Source organism: Silene latifolia, chromosome Y (genome assembly GCF_048544455.1).
Source record: "Silene latifolia isolate original U9 population chromosome Y, ASM4854445v1, whole genome shotgun sequence".
In the NCBI taxonomy this organism is placed as follows: Eukaryota; Viridiplantae; Streptophyta; class Magnoliopsida; order Caryophyllales; family Caryophyllaceae; genus Silene; species Silene latifolia.
This window is the reverse complement of record NC_133538.1, coordinates 231,930,075-231,947,250: the sequence shown is the minus strand read 5'-3', so window position 1 is coordinate 231,947,250 and position 17,176 is coordinate 231,930,075. Positions and strand designations below refer to the sequence as shown.

Genomic DNA, 17,176 nt, shown 5'->3' with positions numbered 1-17,176 from the left:
AAGATTATACGTCTATCAAAGGCATTAAGCCAGAGATGTTCTTAAGGATCTTTCCTACATCTCTTGATACTATTCCTAAGCAATGGTTCTACTCCTTGGATCACAAGAAAGTTGCTACCTGGGATGGTGCTGCAATTGAGTTCACCAAACAGTACGCAGATAATGCTGAGATTCAAGTCAATATGTGCACTCCAGAGGTTCTTACCCAAAAAGAGAAAGAAGGTTTTACTGACTTCCTAAGTAGGTGGAGAAAGACTAGCACACAACTCGTCGAATGCCCAGAGAAATCTACGCTTGTTGAAAATTTCGTGGAAAATTTAAGGCCAATCTATGCGAACCATCTGAGGTACCAAAACATAAAGTCTTTCAAAGACTTAACTGTGCTAGGAACAAGAATTGAAGACGACATATGTAAAGGACTCTTGTCCAAAATGGTAGGTCGCAGATATCAAGGCACAACGAGTCGTTCTTATGGCTCCACTAGCAAGACCGACGAGGTCAACGTTATCAAATCATCTACTAAGAAGAATAACCCGCAGAGAAAGCTCACTAACGTTGGTGACTCGTACTCCAATGCTCTAAAAAGATTGATGAAACGAGGGAAACTCCAACCCATAGGACCTACAACTGACCGAGAGAAGAAGTCTAGATTCTAGGATGAGAATGCCTACTACGAGTACAATAGAGGCAAAGGGCATGATACAGATAATTGGTTCAAACTGAAGCATGCCATTCAGGATATGATTGAAGATGGGCGCTTGCCTATACCTCCTGCGAGCAAGCCTAGCAATACTCAGAATACTCTTGGAATTCTGATGATCACAGATGAGGAATCCACCTTGGATTGTTCACACCTCATTTCTCCGGCTGAAGATGATGTCAATGCACTAGAAAATGAGGAGAGTTATTCCACCATTTCCCCTACTATCGCTGATTTTATCGCATGTACAAAGGGTGTAAGTAGACAAGTTTCAGAGATAGAAGCCGCAGTGACATCCCTACGTAATCAAAACACTATACCTAGGGGAGACATGCCAATGGTTCCAATCTTATCTCAAGGATCCACAATGCAAGAAGTGATCGCAGTAACCGACAATCTAGTCGAGCAAATAATCAGCCTAGAAGCTGAAATCATAAGCTCGAGAGAGCTTAGTATCGTCAATGGAATATGGGCGGAAGACGATGAAGATGTTTACCTCAAAGAACATCCTCTAGTCAAGACTAGTGAAGATCAAGATGTAGACCACCTAACTCACTTGGGACGTCCATATCAAAATGTCACTCATGGACAAATGGGTGGTCCAGTTGCTAACGGTCCAACTACTGACACCAATGTCGTCACACTAAATGATGGCGAAGATACATCTGCTGACCATTTATTGAAGAAACTTCAAAAGACAAAGGCTGATCTTTCAGTCTGGCAGCTTGTAACACCCGCGAATTTTCTATTTTGGCATTTATAATTTAATTAGCCATTTTATTATTTTATTTATATTTTAAATCCATTTTTATAAAAATGCGGCTTTATATGTATAATAATTTTAATATTAATAAAAATATCCGTCTTAAGTTTGTAGTAGGTTTAAAACGTATTTTAGTGGAAAATCGACTCAATTTAAAGTTTTGGGCTTAGGATGACCATTGCGCCTTTCTTTTATTTCTTCCCCTCCACCAATCCTACACACAAAACCCTATCTTCATCCTTCTACTCTAAAGTTTGAGCAACTTTCCTCAACAAACAAACATAAAACACCATTGTTACACAAATTCCACCTCCTTCACTAAAATGGCCATAAAACCTTCGTTTCTTATCGGTTTTCAACGATTTTCGCGCCTATCTCTTCCTCTCCTCGCCCTCCATCTTCCTAGGTAAGAAAGTTCTTGAATTTCCCTCACCCTTGCTGCTGGCCGTGACTTTTATGGCATGATTTTCAAGGTCTTACTTGGGAACTCGGTTCTTGAGCTTCCTTTTGGGCAACCGGCATGGTTTTGAGTCAGAATCTTGCATTTTGAAGAAATAATGAGGTAACGGTGATGGGTTACTCGGTATTATGTCATTTGTATGTTTATATGTTATGTTTTATTGTTATAAGCTAGTAATTGTGATTCTTATGAGACTATATGTGTAGTTGCTTAAGATGGATTTATACAAGGTTTTACTTGCTTAAATTGAGTAAAGATGGTATCTTTGGCCTTCTTATGAGACGGGTAAGTAGATGTGGTTGTTGTTATATGTCACTAGTATCATTACTTGCTTAAATTTTCAGTTTTGAGACGGTTCTATTTAGCTTGCTAAAGTTGCATTTTTGAGAGTATTTTGGGTGACCCGTGTTGGCCTGGAAACCATTGTATCTGACTGGTGCGACTTCTAATGCTACCGAAAATATGACAGATGGATCGGCGTCGAAAAATTAGGTGGTTTAGCCTTTTGAATCACTCGATTCGGAGTCCGTATGAGTAAATGGTGCGCGTTTTACCGTTTCAAGTTCTATAAATATATATATCCTTTGTGTATGATGGTTGTTTATGCTTTTTATTCGTATCATGACCAAATTTTTCCCTTGTTGACTCGTATATGCTTATAGGTACTTCGGATTTTGGTTTGTTTACGTTTTGCCTCGTGTTCCGTATTAGTTAATTCATTTGTTATCGGTTATTTATACTTTGTTCAAGTAACATGTGAATGAGAAATGAAACGTTTATTCACCTACCGCTCATTATATTTTATAAATTGGGTTCACTATAATTTATATGGAGAATTTACATACTTCCTTCTTTTGGGCTTGTTATGTTTTAAATGTTGGATTTCACATGATTACATGGTTGGACTTTGCATGATTAACTTGATGGATTTCCTATGACTTCAAGTATTGGGTTTTTCTGACTTGTTTGATGGGCTCATAAATGAGTCGCTTGAGTTGGTCACATTTATTCTGTAGATTTCACATAACGTAAATTATTCATTATCACTTGTTATATTTTATTTAACCGGCATGTTTAAATATGAAATGAAATATTTATTTTTGTGTTACAAGTATAAAAAGATTATTATAAATAATTACTTGTAAGAGCCGTACTCTTGTAGAAATGACATAGTACTATCATATATGCTTGATTTACATTTACGCCCTACTTGTGCTGCTATGGCAAGTACGGGTTTGGCCTACTTGTGTTGTGTCTGGCAAGTATGGTTTTGGCCACTTGTGTTGTGCTGGCAAGTGAGTCTTGGGTGCGTCATGTGCTGGCACACGTCGAATCGGGATGTACACCCGAGAATCTGCAGATTTAGACTAGGACCGTATTATTATCGAAGTCTTACCCGGGGACATTATAGTCTAAGAGTGATAAATGTCTTGCATTATTTGGATGGTTACTTTGGTCATATCTCCTTGAAATACGTGCTCGTGGCTAAGTGGTCGTGTCTGTTTCCTTGTCTTTCTTCTCCATTTATTTTATTGTTTCTTATTCCTTACTTACTTGTTTATTCCATCATTTCTTTTATCCTTGTTGGTTTAAACACGTATGATCCCATGTTTAGTTATAAGTCGATTCACTCATAACTTATCTTATATGATTATTTGTTCATGTTCTTTGTTATGTTCGTGTTGACATAATGTGGCTGGGAGAACCCTGAGTTACTCCCCACTGACTGTGGCTTTCATGTTTACCTGAATGACAGGTTTGTGAAGATGCATTTGTGGGGTTTAGACGTGTGAGCTAGCGAGCACCTTGGACTAGTAGTCGTTTTAGTAGTATTGCTTAGACTCACCTTTTATCATTTGTCATTCGAGGGATATAATTTCCCTCACCTTGACTATCACGTTTGTATAATTTAATCTTTATTTCCGCAAATCTTTATTTGTGTTTTGGATTTTAATGAACCCGCGCTTTAAATTTTTAAAAGTTTCAAAATTTCCTAATTTCCGCTTGAATTTATAAGTTATGTTTTCCGCGTTATTGCGGGAGTTCACAGTTGGTATCAGAGCCTATGTTGCTCCCGACGCACACACGTGTACCCCAAATTTAAATTTGAACTTGACCTTGAATAATTAATGAGAGATGGGTAAACTTAAGGACCAAAAGTGGTAGTTTGTAGTGTGTTTACTCTTTGTTAGGTTCTAACATGTTTGTTCATTGTCATTTAATAATTGTTGTCCCCTTTGATCAATGACCATGAACTTACCTATGTGGAGATCAAGACTTGGTGCCTAGTGCCGGACACTAAAGGTTTGTTCGACCTTTGAAGAATGCTTCTTCTTCCTCGACGATATTCCTCCTTCTTTGTGTTCCTTGCCTTAATCTTTACCTCTTGGCGCCTATCTTTCTTCTAAACTCTCTTTTTTTCCTTGGAAGCTACTCTTGTACCCTCTTAACTTGTCCTTTGTTCCTTACTTGTCCTCCCTTGACGCCTTTTAGATAGTTCTCTTTCTTTTGTGGGATGTTAATCTTGGTGGGATACTTTGGCTTTGAGGAGTTTGTTGTATTTGACCCATAACCTTGGTTTAGTGGTTGTGATATTAGAGAGACTTAGGTAGTGTTGCGAGACATATTTGGTAATTCTTATACCTAGTTTCTTGACATAAAGTGAACATAATTGATTAGTGGAATTCTGTGTGTAGGTGTGAATTGTCTATGTTACTAAGGTTATAGAACTAAGTATTGTTGTTTATACTTGGAAGTTTGACTTGAGCTCGAGGTTAGCATAGTCGGTATACTTTTGTGAAGGTTGTGATGATTACATAAGAACCATGTTAGGCGAGAGTTGTTGCTAGTTTTGGAATCTCATTTGGGTATTCACTTTGCGGTAATGAGGATTAGTAGCCAGAGTTCTTGAGATGTGATTATAAGTTGAGATCGATAGATGTTGAGTTGAGATGAGATGAGTTAGATGTTTTGGGTGGTTGTCTCGTAATTTGGAGATTGTCACCATCTATGCTTAAGGTTTCGAGAGTATAACAAGATCTCTTTGGGATGATAGAATGTGCAAAAGAACTTTTGAATTTGGATTTTTATTTAGGGTTTTACTGTTTGAGAAAATCATAGTTGACACTAGTTGGATATGAGTATAGCTTTGTTAGAAGCTTTGACCTTGATCTCGTGGAGGTTGTTTGTAGTTGTTTGAGGATTTGGAGTGGTGAAATCACACTTATAGTAAAGTACCTTGTTTCATGGTATGACTTAGATGTAAAGTGGCGTAAGTTATTTTGAGGAAGCCCTTGGAGGTAATATGATTGTGAGATTTATTTTATTGGGAAGTTTTCGGAACCGTTTAGGATGATGTTGTCATTTGTGGTTTGAGTATATGACGTTTCCGTGTTGTCTAGTTTCCCTTTTCTCTTTGACCATAAGCTTTACCGATCATACTGATACCCGTCGTTGTGAGTACAAAAAATAATATTTATAATTCCAAACTACAACTAGCAAGCGGTAGTAAGGGTCGATCCGCAGGGAGGTAGGGAGATAATAGTTGCTTTTATTTCAGTCTATGGAATTTCTGGGGGGTTTTGGATTGAAGTATGTCTAAATCTAAATGCAAAATAGATAAGCAAATAAAAGAAATAAGTGTAAGCAAATGATAAAAAGGAGCTAAGATGATCGGTTCACTATAGCTGCGATGGCACAAAATCCTAGGTAAGTCCGAAATACAGTCGTGTAGGATGGGTATAACATGTCCTCTCGGTCCAAGTTAACTAGTAGCTCCTTTCGGCCTATGCTATTAGTCCCTAGGTCTCACTAATACTAGCTCTCGCCCTGAAAAGTGATTCCTAAAACCTAAATTACTTATCTTGCAATCTTAGCAATTTAGTCGTCTTAATTCATTAATCAATGCCCTCCCCTATCTCTCGATCTATGGGTCGGTCAAAACTAAACATCTAACAAATCTCCTCTCGGTCTCATTGCTAAATATTGCACTTAACGAATTATACGGTGCTAATCAGACACGAAGTCAGTCGATCGACCAGCTACCCCAGTCGATCGACTAACCGGCTCAGTCGGTCGACTAGTTAAGCCAGTCGATCGACCAAGCCCTAATGCGGGGTTTCCTATTCTAATGTCATCTACGCCATAGATCCCCTACATCTTAGAAAAGAGTGTTTAGCTACTCACAATAATTCTAACTACAACAATGAAAGCAATTAAAACCGTAAACGAAAGCATGATTAAAACTATTTAACAATAAATACGCAATAAAGAAAGTTAGGGCTTAAGGGAACTAATCTAGCAATTCTAACTATGAAGATAATAAACTTAAAGACAGAAATTATGATTGAGAAATACCGAAACTGAAGGCAGAAAGGAAATCTGGATGCAAAATAGCGAACTTTATTGAGAAACTAAAGTATTTGAACTATGCTAAAATCGAGACCTAATGTCTCTCCTCTGAAAACTGATGATTATTCTGAAAACATAGGTTAGTTATATAGGAATATCACGCACTCTTATTCCTAAACCTAAGAATACATTGGGCTTTCTAATTCACGATCTTTTAATTTGCGCATCAGCTCACGTAGTGGTCGATTGACCACTTAGGCCAGTCGATCGACCAAAGGTGCTGTACAGAATTGCATTCTGACGATTCCTACAGCGCGCACCGATCTTAAAACAGCTGCCATTTCTTCGTTACTTGGTCAAATCAGGCGTTCTACACGGCGTTGGAAAGCTAAGAGGATAAGCTTTCACCTCCAATTGGAATCATGCGATTATCTTCTTTAGAACTCGAGATATAGCCATCTGAAACAGCCTGCAATGTCGTGAGGTGCTTCTTTGCTTGTTAAACTTGTACGCACCCATGCTTTTGCTATCTTCAGGCCTTGAAATGCATTCTAAACTTCAAGTCCGAGTCAAATATTCATGTCCTTCCTAAGCTTAGCTTCCGGGGTCAATATTTGGTTCATTTTCTACTCATTTCCGCAATAATCTGCAATATTACATAAAAACACGAGAGTAGACAGAAATAGGGGAAATAGTAGAATAAACTACATATAATAGACATAAAATGCGTGGAAATAAAGATGTAAAACATCATATTATAGAAACGCATCAAACTTCCCCAAACCAAACCTTTGCTTGTCCCCAAGCAAACTAAATGCAAAACTAAATCTAGATAGAAAGGAGCAAAACATGGACCAACTGAAAATCGTCTACTTTAAACCAATTTAATGCATATGAATCAACTACTAATAGCTCAATGTCACGCAAACGAATTTATGCATATTTCGAAGAGATGTTGAACGTTTGACCTTGCAAGACTTTCAAGATTGGACTCTCCCGGTCACTCTTCTCTCAACAAAGCAAAGGGTAAGCAATTTATATGTAAGAGAGAAAGAGATAAAAGTCGCTCACCTAGACTCAACCAACATGATCATGCATGCAATATAGTATGATAAGTAATTTTAGCTACCGTGCACATACATTCCAACCATTCAGGGTCCATCACATGCCGAATACTTGCAAAGATTTGGATAAGTGAGGCTATGGGTAAGAAGAGGCAAAACAATATGGGAATGAGAGGGAAATAGCCAAGCTAGCATCCTACCAAACCGAATAAATACATCCACTTCTAACTCAATGAAATAAGCTCAAATGCCTTAATGAATTAGGCAAACACTTCACTAATCCAAACTCAATACTCTTCATAAAATATAAAGCAAACATAGGAGTAAAATTTTTTCTTTTCTTTTTTTTTCTTTGCCGTTTCTTTTTCTTTTGTTTTCTTTTTTTTCGATTTTTTTTCTTTGTTCTTTCTTTTCGGCAGTTACTATTTTTTCAATTTTCTTTTTTCTTTTCTGCTTCATTCATTACCAACTTCATAGAGTGCAAATCGAGCGCTAATGGATAAAATGAACAAAAGGGATTTTCGCAAGCATTCTCCAAACATGCAATACCAACCACTAACCCGAATGTATGCAGGCACAAAGCAATTAAATTTCATACTTGTGCAAATTAATGTTACACGACATGCAGGGAGTAACTACTCACAATCCTAAAGGAAACTGGTCATGAATGACACCAGTTTATAAAGCTCTAATTTCTTAGAAAGTTTTGTAGTTTGCCAAAATTTCAAGTCAAGTCTAATTGTTCAACAAATTTTGAAACGAAATTCGAGATATTGCAAAAACTTTTGCTAAAAGATGTGATAAAATGCAGGGTTTAAGCAAATGACAACTATCAGTAATGAATACTCCAATCTGACTCAGCCTAATATGCAAAATTAAACGTGATATTTTTTGAATTTTTGAAAATTTCAATTTTTTTGGATTTTCTGTATATATAGGGGAAAATAAACAACAATGCAAGACAAAAATGTAAACGTGTAACTGAAATGCAATAAAAACAATGCAAATGCGACGCAAAACCCTTCCCCAAACCAAATCACACAATGTCCTCATTGTGCAAAATCATGTAAGAAAATAATCAAGGGAAATGGGAATTTGCGATAATATTAATTAAAAAGACATGAATTTAAACTCGGAAACTCACAAGACTTTAAACGCAGCAAAAAGGTAACCTCCCCAAACCAGCGTGAGCTAGGAGGTTTCAGTAGCTAGCAGTGCTACCAATAAGTACCTGAAAAGACAAACAATACCACGCGTAAAACGAGAAAACAAAATTGGGACGGTAAAATTATGTGCGAAAATGAGAAAATGGAAGAAAACAGAAATTAAGCGGAGAATAAAGTGGAGGTAGGACTCCCTTAATTCCAAAAATCGATCAAACACAGCAGGGGAGTGATCGAAAACAGGTACAACATCGGAAAGCGGTCGATCGACCACATCACCCAGTCGATCGACCAGAGTGAACAGGAACAGAAACTCCTGAGATGCGCAGCTCAGTCGATCGACCATACTGGCCAGTCGATCGACTGGAAAAGCTGTTGTAACTTCTGATTTCTTCGAATTAGCTCAATAACTTGAGGTAATATGGTCTATATACCTGCAAAAGCACATGATAACGGACCCAAAATTTGCGCAAAACCCAAATGTAAAGTCTAAAGAGTTGTAAAACAAAGCTTATTCGCAAGATAACAAAAATCACACTCCGGGTTGCCTTCCGGCTAGCGTTGGTTTCAGTCAGGTCCCGCTCGACCTCTTTTTCTTCAGCCAACTACTCTAATTGAGCCCAATCAAAACAGCTCAAAGCTCGCAGCAACCTGTCAAATAGCTGGGCATGTGCTACACAAAACTGTAAGTAGCACCATATTATAGTAATAGCATAGGAAAGTAAAATATAATAACATTTAAGCCTAACAAATTTCCTATGACAACTCCTAAAATTGTCCACAAAGCTATTCTGCCCTCCAGCTAAGGGCGGAATATAAAAGCTCAAGTTGACCACAGGTGGAGAATTAACGAACTCAGGTGCATTCGACTCAATAATAACGCGAGTAGAATTAAAGTACTCTGACGGGTATGAAATGTGAGTTGGAGAAGTCTGGTCATCTAAAGGAGAAGGTGGATAATCATCCCAAATGCAGGGGGCGGTAAAGTCAAATGGGTCAATCGGGTCCTCTATAATAGGTTCATCTATAATATCGTCATACACATCCTAATTAACCTCAAGACTATCAAAATTTCTCTCCTCACTCTCCTTATTGCTAGACTCATCAAGTTGGAGGTTCTCAAAGAGATCCTCCAAATCGACCTCACTATCAGTGAAAGAATCAAAAAGGGGTTCTAAACTATCCTCATAAAAAGGATTGTCAACCACGCTAATGGTCTCCTCTATGTCTCCGTCAGCATTTCTTAGATCGGTTTCTAAGGTCTCACCCACCCTCTCATCTGAGTCAACATGAAGAGAAAAAGTAGGTTCAAGAGATTCAGTAGCAAACCAATTAAAGAATTCTAATACCTCAATTACGGGGATTCCTTCGAAATCCCACTTACCTATAGACTCGAGATATGCTCGCGTAAGGTCATTCATATTCCGGAAAATAGTGCAGCATATTTGGAGATCAGAAAAGGCATCTCGTCTGGGCTCAATAAACTCCCAAAGTCTCGCTAAATAAGCACCAAAGACTTCATCCTCTTCCTGTGGAAAACTTAGAACATGAAACACGAGAACGGTCTCAAGGAATCGAAGTTCCCTGAGACTAAAGAAAGAAAGACAAATTAAAAACAACTAAACTAGCACTGCCTCCCCGGCAACGGCGCCAAAATTTGATACCCGTCGTTGTGAGTACCAAAAATAATATTTATAATTCCAAACTACAACTAGCAAGCGGTAGTATGGGTCGATCCGCAGGGAGGTAGGGAGATAATAGTTGCTTTTATTTCAGTCTATGGAATTTCTAGGGGGTTTTGGATTGAAGTATGTCTAAGTCTAAATGCAAAATAGATAAGCAAATAAAAGAAATAAGTGTAAGCACATGATAAAAAGGAGCTAAGATGATCGGTTCACTATAGCTGCGATGGCACAAAATCTTAGGTAAGTCTGAAATACAGTCGTGTAGGATGGGTATAACATGTCCTCTCGGTCAAAGTTAACTAGTAGCTCCTTTCCGCCTATGCTACTAGTCCCTAGGTTTCACTAATACTAGCTCTCGCCCTGAAAAGTGATTCCTAAAGCCTAAATTACTTATCTTTCAATCTTAGCAATTTAGTCGTCTTAATTCATTAATTAATGCCCTCCCCTATCTCTCGATCTATGGGTCGGTCAAAACTAAGCATCTAACAAATCTCCTCTCGGTCTCATTGCTAAATATTGCACTTAACGAATTATACGGTTCTAATCAGACACGAAGTCAGTCGATCGACCAGCTACCCCAGTCGATCGACTAACCGGCTCAGTCGGTCGACTAGTTAAGCCAGTCGATCGACCAAGCCCTAATGCGGGGTTTCCTATTCTAATGCCATCAACGCCATACATCCCCTACATCTTAGCGAAGAGTATTTAGCTACTCACAATAATTCTAACTACAACAATTAAAGCAATTAAAACAGTAAACGAAAGCATGATTAAAACTATTTAACAATAAATACGCAATAAAGAAAGTTAGGGATTAAGGGAACTAATCTAGCAATTCTAACTATGAAGATAATAAACTTAAAGACTGAAATTATGATTGAGAAATACCGAAACTGAAGGCAGAAAGGAATTCTGGATGCAAAATAGCGAACTTTATTGAGAAACTAAAGTATTTGAACTATGCTAAAATCGAGACCTAATGTCTCTCCTCTGAAAACTGATGATTATTCTGAAAACATAGGTTAGTTATATAGGAATATCACGCACTCTTATTCCTAAACCTAAGAATACATTGGGCTTTCTAATTCACGATCTTTTAATTTGCGCATCAGCTCACGTAGTGGTCGATTGACCACTTAGGCCAGTCGATCGACCAAAGGTGCTGTACAGAATTGCATTCTGACGATTCCTACAGCGCGCACCGATCTTAAAACAGCTGCCATTTCTTCGTTACTTGGTCAAATCAGGCGTTCTACACGGCGTTGGAAAGCTAAGAGGATAAGCTTTCACCTCCAATTGGAATCACGCGATTATCTCCTTTAAAACTCGAGATATAGCCATCTGAAACAGCCTGCAATGTCGTGAGGTGCTTCTTTGCTTGTTAAACTTGTACGCACCCATGCTTTTGCTATCTTCAGGCCTTGAAATGCATTCTAAACTTCAAGTCCGAGTCAAATATTCATGTCCTTCCTAAGCTTAGCTTCCGGGGTCAAGATTTGGTTCATTTTCTACTCATTTCCGCAATAATCTGCAATATTACATAAAAACACGAGAGTAGACAGAAATAGGGGAAATAGTAGAATAAACTACATATAATAGACATAAAATGCGTGGAAATAAAGATGTAAAACATCATATTATAGACACGCATCACATACCTCTCTTCCTCACTCGTTGTACTTCCCTTTGAGTTTGATACTAGAAGCCTATAAAACTCTATGTTCTGTGACATCCTTGTTGACCTTACCGTGACTTTTTACCCTTAAGAGTTCGTTATAGTCTTTTTGTTGGTTAAGTTTTGGGTTCCTTAGTGTACTTTGTAATTATAGTGTCTAAATCGCTTTTCATTTTATGCAATTTCTAACCATTTGAGTTACCATTTTGGATTCATTGTTTAAATTTTGTGCTACTTTGGCAAAATCTTACTTATTTTAAAGGTTCAAAAATGAAGGTTTGCTTGCAATTTGGTAGGTTCGTAGAAAAATTTGATTCTTTGTTGATGTTTAATGTTACATTTTCAAAAATTTGACTTCTTTTAGAGTTTGAAAAACGGATCTTTTACTTTCAATCTGGCTTTTGCAAAAGAAAATATGAGTGGATTATCATTTTCATTTGGTTTTAACGTTGATAGGATGTTGGAACTCGTTATTGGAGACGTCTAATAACTTGTTCTAAGCTTATCGGCGAATGGTTTTGTATTTGAGCTTGTCTTTGACTTGTAAAGTTTGCGTTCTTGTGTGCACAACAAGACCTATTTCGTTCCATGGAAGATGACATACTTTTGAAACATCTTTTTAAAAGTTTTTTTTTTAAAGAATTATTATACCCATCCTTGTAAATGCTTCCATTGTCGATTTCAAAAGAAATCCAAATTTATCTTTATAACTTTTCATTTCTACTTTCAAGTTTCGAGGACGAAACTTTTTAAAAGGTGGGATGATTGTAACACCCGCGAATTTTCTGTTTTGGCATTTATAATTTAATTGGCCATTTTATTATTTTATTTATATTTTAAATCCGTTTTTATAAAAATGCGTCTTTACATGTATAATAATGTTAATATTAATAAAAATATCCGTCTTAAGTTTGTAGTAGGTTTAAAACGTATTTTAGTGGAAAATCGACTCAATTTAAGGTTTTGGGCTTAGGATGACCATTGGGCCTTTCTTTTATTTCTTCCCCTCCACCAATCCTACACTCAAAACCCTATCTTCTTCTTTCTACTCTAAAATTTCAGCAACTTTCCTCAACAAACAAACATAAAACACCATTGTTACACAACTTCCACCTTCTTAACTAAAATGGCCATAAAACCTTCGTTTCTTATCGGTTTTCAACGATTTTCGCGCTTATCTCTTCCTCTCTTCGCCATCCATCTTCCTAGGTAAGAAAGATCTTGACTTTCCCTCACCCTTGATGCCGGCTGTGACTTTTATGGCACGATTTTCTAGCTCTTACTTGGGAACTCGGTTCTTGAGCTTCCTTTTGGGCAACCGGCATGGTTTTGAGTCGGAATCTTGCATTTTGAAGAAATAATGAGGTAACGGTGATGGGTTACTCGGTATTATGTCATTTGTATGTTTATATGTTATGTTTTGTTGTTATAAGCTAGTAATTGTGATTCTTATGAGACTATATGTGTAGTTGCTTAAGATGGATTTATACAAGGTTTTACTTGCTTAAATTGAGTAAAGATGGTTTTTTTGGCCTTCTTATGAGACGGGTAATTAGATGTGGTTGTTGTTATATGTCACTAGTATCATTACTTCCTTAAAGTTTCAGTTTTGAGACGGTTCCATTTAGCTTGCTAAAGTTGCATTTTTGAGACTATTTTGGGTGACCCGTGTTGGCCTGGAACCCGTCGTATCTAACTGGTGCGACTTCCAATGCTACTGAAAATATGACAGATGGATCGGCGTCAAAAAATTAGGTGGTTTAGCCACTTGAATCACTCGATTCGGAGTCAGTATGAGTAAATGGTGCCAGTTTTACCGTTTCAAGTTCTATAAATATATATATCCTTTGTGTATGATGGTTGTTTATGCTTTTTATTCGTATCATGATAAAAGTTTTCCCTTGTTGACTCGTATATGCTTATAGGTAGTTCGGATTTTGGTTTGTTTACGTTTTGCCTCGTGTTCCGTATTAGTTAATTAATTTGTTATCGATTATTTATACTTTGTTCAAGTAACATGTGAATGAGAAATGAAACGTTTATTCACCTACCGCTCATTATATTTTATAAATTGGGTTCACTATAATTTATATGGAGAATTTACATACTTCCATCTTTTGGGCTTGTTATGTTTTAAATGTTGGACTTCACATGATTACATGGTTGGACTTTGCATGATTAACTTGATGGATTTCCTATGACTTCAAGTATTGGGTTTTTATGACTTGTTTGATGGGCTCATAAATGAGTCGCTTGAGTTGGTCACATTTATTCTGTAGATTTCACATAACGTAAATTATTCATTATCGGCCAAATCATCAATGATCTTCCACCCCTTAGTCTCTCCCATGTTCTCAGCAAATCGGCCATTGGCTGCAGCATCCAAAATAGCCCTCTGATCGTCATACAGCCCATTATAGAACTGATTGCAAAGACTCCATTTTTCGAACCCATGGTGCGGTATGGTTCGCACCAATTTCTTGAAACGGACCCATGCTTCATGAAAGTTCTCATCAGGCCCCTGTTTAAAGCTCGTGATCTGAGCTCTAATGGCATTAGTCTTCGAGGCAGAGAAGTACTTTTTGTAGAATGCCAAGGCCTAAGAATTCCAGTCGGTGATCCCATGGGCGGCTCGGTCCAGATCTCTATACCACTCCCTTGCAGCATCACGAATGGAGAAAATGAACATGGTCTCCTTGATCTGGTCATGGGTCACACCGGCCGGCGGGGGTATAGAGCAACAATAATCAATAAAAATCTCCATGTGCTTGGCCGCATCTTCATTTTTAGCTCCCGAATCTGGTTTCTCTCAACCAGATTAATATAGGAAGGCTTTGGCTCGAATTTTCTCGCCTCCCCAGGTAGTTCGAATCCTTTGTAGAGATTCGCACCGTCGCTCTCGAATGACTAGCAATGGTTGCTTCTTGACCATGATTTGGAATTTCGGAGAAGTGACTGTCTTAGCTGAAGAAGTAGAGGCAGGAGATGTAGGTGGATCTCCTTCGAACAGAGCGTTCTCGTAGTAGCTTAACAGAGTACTCAACTCTTCCTCTGTCGGTAATACACTTTGTGATCGTCTCAACTCGCGCAAGGATTTCTCGATCTCAGGATTTAATGGTACTAGTTACCACCATGTGACCTGCGCATAAGAAGAAACTACAAAAAGAATATAAGAAAAGTTTAAGGAACGGAAGTCCCTTAAACTAAAGAAAGACTAAATAAAAACAACTAAAAATTAGAACAATTGCCTCCCTGGGAACGGCGCAAAAATTTGATACACGTCGTGAGGTGTCAAAAATAAATTTATAATCTCCAACTACAACTATGGCTAGTGGCAGTCGGGTCAAACCACAGAGAGACAGACGTAATTTCTAGTTGTTTAAATTCGGTCTAAGGTAACAATAAGGTGGGGGTTTGATTGGATTTGGTCTACAACTAATAGCAGTAAAAGAATTGTAAGCTAATGATATATATGAAATCAAATATAAAAAGAGGTACTAGGATGGTTGGTTCGTTATAGTTTCGGCGGCAGCATACTAAACAATTCTAAATCAAACACATGAGGTGGGAAATAAAGAGGTCCTCTCGGTCCACTCTTAACAAATAGCATCTTTCGATCTCGCTATAGGTCCCTAATATCACTAATACTAACTTTCGTCCTGAAAAGTGACTAACGGTCTAAACTTTACCTATCTTTCGATCTCAGCATAGTTTAGTCATTTTAATTGGTGATCTAATAAGTGTCCGTATCTCTCGATCTAATGGGTCAGTCATATATTAAGCATTCAACTAGTCGTGTGCACTCGATTCGTCGAATAAAGAATTAAAACAATTAAAACGAAAATAAAACCTCACGTGGTCAGTCGATTGACCATGTATGGCAGTCGATCGACTGACACGCGATTCAGGCCGTGTTCATTATATTGCCGCCTACACTATAATTCCCCTACATCCTAGCACGAATAAATTAGCTACTCATGCTAAGGGCGATAACAGCAATAAAACTAATAAGATAGACAGAAGAATTCATGCTTGAAACGGTAAAATAAACAATTAACAAAAGATGGCAATTCGGCTTGGGAACTGATCTAGCAATTCTATAACTATGAACGAAAACAAAATAACAGAATAAAACCAGAGAATACCGTGTGAATTGCGAAGGAAAAGAACAAAGCCGAATGACAAAGTGAATTGTATTCAATACCGAAAGTAATCTTGAACCCTAATTATTTCTAAAGAACTCTATGTAAAACTTGGTAAATTTCTGAATAAAAACTAGATGATTGTATCTGTCGAACTAGGTTACGTTATATAGAAAGTATACGTAACATAATTCCTAAAACCTAAACATAATGGGCTTCAAGTTCCTCGATCTTTTAATTCTCGTCTGAAGCAGCGATGTGGTCGATCGACTGAGCATGGTGGTCGATCGACTGACTAGCAGTGTACAGTAGCTTCTGGAACCCGATAGTTGGTCGATCGACTGATGGTAGTGGTCGATCGACTGCTTTAGCTGCTACTTGACTTTCATAATCTCGTGGATTTGTCTTTTGGGCCTTGGATTGCGCACCAAGCTCGTTCCTTAAGCGAATACTTCACGTCAAATGCAATGCATAATACTCGGGGATGGATTTAGCTCAATTTCCGTTGAATTCTTCACATTTCTGCAATAATGTACAAAAAATACGGAAGTAGACGGGAATAGGGAGAAATGTAGCATAAACTACATGAATGAGCTCTGAAATGCGTGTAAAATGGGATGTAAAACATTATATAAATGACACGCATCAGTTGACATGGAAGAAGACTCCAATATTCCGATCATTCTAGGAAGACCTTTCTTGCACACCGCGGGTGCGGTGATTGATGTGAAGCATGGAGAGCTCACTCTAGAAGTGGGAGATGAGAGCATAACTTTCAATCTTGACAAGACCATGAGAGCTCCCCATTTGTATGAACCATGTTTTATGGTTGATCATTATAGCCGAAAGGATGGTAGGAAGAAGTCGGAATTCCAATGGAAGAAGAAAGTTGATGATGCTCCATTCAAAGAGCAAGTGAATTGTTACAAAGAGAGCTTGAAAAGCTTACCAAAGTCAGGCAACGAAGAGGATGGCCTCATTGGCCAAGACAAGAAAGTGGGAGAGTTGTCGCTATCAACTCAAGAGATCTTTAGTGACCAAGTAGATGAAGTTTGTGGTCTTTGGGACGATGAGTTTGAAGGGATTTTCAATCCCTACATTGGCAATGCTATCGATAAAGACCAACATGAAGGACAACAAGAGCAAAGATCTATTGAAGATCTTTATCATGACA

The 17,176-nt window shown here is 37.9% G+C and overlaps 1 non-coding gene across 1 annotated transcript; it reads left to right on the top strand.

Moving 5' to 3' along the window:
- The first annotated feature begins 14,307 nt into the window (after window positions 1–14,307).
- On the top strand, window positions 14,308–14,414 carry LOC141635942 (small nucleolar RNA R71). Its single transcript, XR_012540595.1, has one exon. It is a non-coding gene; the product is annotated as a small nucleolar RNA R71 (small nucleolar RNA).
- The last annotated feature ends 2,762 nt before the right edge of the window (window positions 14,415–17,176 follow it).